This window comes from Triticum dicoccoides, chromosome 6B, assembly GCF_002162155.2.
Source record: "Triticum dicoccoides isolate Atlit2015 ecotype Zavitan chromosome 6B, WEW_v2.0, whole genome shotgun sequence".
In the NCBI taxonomy this organism is placed as follows: domain Eukaryota; kingdom Viridiplantae; phylum Streptophyta; class Magnoliopsida; order Poales; family Poaceae; genus Triticum; species Triticum dicoccoides.
The window spans coordinates 530,625,768-530,630,162 of record NC_041391.1 but is presented as its reverse complement, the minus strand read 5'-3'; positions in this window follow the sequence as shown (position 1 = coordinate 530,630,162).

The following is a 4,395-nucleotide window of genomic DNA, read 5'->3' as shown; positions in this document are numbered from 1 at the left end:
GGTCATTAACCGCAAAAACAATTGAAGGGATTTTTGTTTTGCACAGAAATTTCTGGGGAAAGCCACAAGCAGACTTGACCAAAAAGTGGTACAAGGATCTAATAGTAATTTTTCTGTTTGTAGTAAGCATCCATTCTGACCTTTTCTTTGCCCCTCATCATCCCGACCTCCTCACATCTCAGTTTCAAGCTATTCCATAATTCCAAGGATTCTCCCGATATAGTTCTTCTAAAAGTAAAACTATCCCAACCGCATCAGCCACAGAAATGTTATGGTCAAAACTAAGATAGTATAGTCTGGGATAGGAAATTTTTAATGGTTTATCGCCCACCCACCAATCTTCTGAAAATCTATTTTTTCCATCTCCAATCACTTCCTTACAGTGTCGATAAATATCACTTTCACTTTCAAAGGCTAGACCAAAATTAAGAGCTGCCCATTTTGGGTTTAATACCAGAGATACAATTTCCTTTCACATATTTATTAGGGATTTCTATTTTCATGCTCAGTTTTGTCCAAGCCATCTAACATTCCTCACTTTCTCCCTCCTCTACTCAGCTCGGCCTCACAAAAGCTCAAACGGGGCTCACCATCCGGTCAAAGCAGTTGACCGTTACTTGGCCCGGTATTGACACGTGGGACCCCCTTGCCGTGTGGCACTGTCAGGGCCCACTTGTATGGCCGCATGCATTTTTGAATTCGTGTACGCCGGTTGTTTCCCACACAGTGAGTGCGCGCGTCTTCACACACAGGAAGTCGCATCGCCGTCGACCATTAGCAGTGGCTTAACACCAGCAATGGTGCCCAACCACCCTCCTTCCCATTCCCTTCCATATATGCAGCCCCCCTCCACAAGCTTATCTGTCGCCGTCGCAGCACAAACACGAGCCCTCCTCTCCTACCTCCCCTTTTGCCACCATGGCATCGCCAGGGTTGCTGCGACCTCAAAGTCTAGGAAGCCGAGCTTCTCGCCCGCTGCGGCATCGGGGGCCACCGGACACGCACTTGTCTTCCGGATGATAACTGAATCGGATGGGTGTTCCAGTGGAGCATGTGCCGGTCGCCAACTTGACAGCCATGGTGCGAGCCATCGGAAGGTTTCGGACAGTGCTAACAGCGAGGCGAGGGTACATTGATGTCTGCTTGAACTACGTCGGTATTTCCCCAGAGGGAGGGATGATGCAGCACAACGATGGTAGGTATTTCCCTCAGTGATGAGACCAAGGTTATCGAACCAGTAGGAGAACCAAGCAACACTACGAACAACACCCTCACACAAATAACAAATACTCGCAACCCGACGTATTAAAGGGGTTGTCAATCCCTTTCGGGTAACAGCGCCAGAAATTGGCAAACGGACATGAGAGAGTTGTAAATATTGATAGATCGAACGCCAAATAAAATAAAGTGCAACAAGGTATTTTTGTATTTTTGGTTTAATAGATCTGAAAATAAAAGCAAAGGAGAATAGATTGCAAAGGCAAATATAATAAAGAAGAGACCCGGGGGCCGTAGATTTCACTAGTGGCTTCTCTTGAGAAAAATAGCAAATGGTGGGTGAACAAATTATTGTTGGGCAATTGATAGAACTTCAAATAATCATGACGATATCCAGGCAATGATCATTATATAGGCATCATGTACAAGATTAGTAGACCGACTCTTGCCTGCATCTACTACTATTACTCCACACATCGACCTTTATCCAGCATGCATCTAGTGTATTAAGTTCATGGAAACATGGAGTAATGCAATAAGAATGATGACATGATGTAGACAAGATCTATTTATATAGAAATAGACCCATCTTGTTATCCTAATAGCAACGATACATACGTGTCGGTTCCCTTTCTGTCACTGGGATCAAGCACCGTAAGATCGAACCCATCACAAAGCACCTCTTACCATTACAAGATAAATAGATTAAGTTGGCCAAAAAAACCCAAATACCGGAGAAGAAATACAAGGCTATAAGCAATCATGCATATAAGAGATTCAAAGAACACTCAAATAACTTTCATGGATAAAAAGATAGATCTGATCATAAACTCAAAGTTCATTGGATCCCAACAAACACACCGCAAAAAGAGTTACATCATATGGATATCCAAGAGACCATTGTATTGAGAATCAAAAGAAAGAGATGAAGCCATCTAGCTACTAACGATGGACCCGTAGGTCTACAAAGAACTACTCACGCATCATTGGAGAGGCACCAATGGGCATGATGCACCCCTCCGTGATGGTGTCTAGATTGGATCTGGTGGTTCTGGAATTTGCGGCGGCTGGAATTGATTTTCGTCGACTCTCCTAGGGTTTCTGGAATATTGGGGTATTTATAGAGCAAAGAGGCGGTTCGGGAGGCACTCTCAGTCTCCAGCCTTGTGATGCCCGATATACCTCACTTGCTACCCGCTCGTTGAGTTCTGCCCTCAGCTTTAGCACCCTTTGTCCTGGCTCCTTTATCTGCAAGATGGACAAATCCATGTTCCAAAAGCACATGAGTTTGATCATACTCATGGGATTAGAGATGATTCTTCTTTAAAAAATAATTTCATTGCAACATCTCCAAATAATCCATAAATTGCGACAACCCCCACCAGCACCAATTGTCTATCAAGCTTCCGACTACCAGCCCACCGAGGAAGCGAGACTCCAGAGGCCTTTAGTGTGCGGCGGCCGAAGACTTGGCGTGTACTTCAAGCATATTCGACTAGATTCGGCATGTAAATCCTTAGATGGCAACCCACCATGTGTAACCCTAGATACCCCTGGTGCCTATATAAATCAGGAGGTTTAGTCTGTAGAGGGGATCCATCCATACATCCGTTCATCATAGCCATAGGGTTTAGACCACAACTTACGATCTCAAGGTAGATCAACTACGTACTTTGATACCTTCATAATATAAACAAGAGTAGGACATAGGGTTTTACCTCCATAGAGAGGACCCAAACATGGGTAAACTCCTTGTGTGTTCTTCTCCTGTTACCCATCAATCTGAACTGACATCTCGGGCCCCCTACCCGAGATCTGCTGGTTTTGACACTGACATTTGTGCTTTCATTGAGAGCTCATTGTTTGATCATAAGGGTCGATGACTTGTCTGCAGATAGATAGCAGCATCGGCTGTGGGGCATGTTCGTCCCTGGGGAACTTTTTGCCTTCGGCAGCATTGTGCTACATGCTGATCCAACCGACCATTTAAGCCGTGTAGAGACCTTCAACCCAAACCAGGTCATTAAGTTCGGAAGCCTGGAGTACATTGTGGACGCTCGAGAGGATCTGGTTGATACGTCTCCAATGTATCTATAATTTTTGATTGTTCCATGCTATTATATTACCCCTTTTAGATGTTTATGGGCTTTATTTTACACATTTATATCATTTTTGGGACTAACCTACTAACCGGAGGCCCAACCCGTATTGTTGTTTTTTTGCCTATTTCAGTATTTCGAAGAAAAGGAATATCAAACGGAGTCCAAATGGAAAGAAACCTTCGGGAGCGTGATTTTTGGAACGAACGTGATCCGTAGAACTTGGAGTGCAAGTCAAGAAGCTTGCGAGGCGGCCAGGAGACAGGAGGGCGCGCCCCTATCTCCTGGGCCCCACAGGCGGCCACCGACGTACTTCTTCCTCCTATATATACCTACGTACCCTGAAAACATCCAGGGAGCCAACGAAAAACAATTTCCACCGCCGTAACCTTCTGTATCCGCGAGATCCCATCTTGGAGCCTTCGCCAGTGTCGTGGTTCTAAGTCTGACAGTAGAATGGGGGGTAGGTATGGAGAGGCAAGATCCTAGCTATGGAGTAGTTGTACACATGAGTGTTTTACGAGTTCAGGCCCTTCTCGGAGAAAGTAATAGCCCTATGTCTCGGAGCCCGGAGGCGGTCGACTGGTTTCTATGTATATGAGTTACAGGGGTGCGAACCCTTTACACTGAGGAGGGGGGTGGCTTATATAGAGTTCGCCAGACCCCTCCGGCCCTCAGTTATGCAGGGTTTAAAGTACATTAAGACAGGGGGTTACTGGTAACGCCCTCATAAAGTGCCATGAAGACTATTAAAGCTACTTAATGACAGACCATTGCGTGCTGAGTGACTTTAGGTCTCCTGGCCGTCGAGTGGTTAGCTTCATGGTCGAGTGGCTATCTTCATCGTCGAGTGTCCTTGAGTTCGTCGAGTTAAGTCCCTCTTGGTCGACTGGAAGGTAGCTTCTTCTAAGGATGTCCTTGGGTAGGGTATCCTAGATAGGTCCATGACCCTACCCTAGGTACATGACTTCATCATTAGCCCCCGAATGGATCGAGGTTCGAGTGAGGAAGGGGTTGATAATTTTCTCCGACCTATTTCCCGTGCTCTGATTATGTCGTATCCTGGATCAGCAATTTT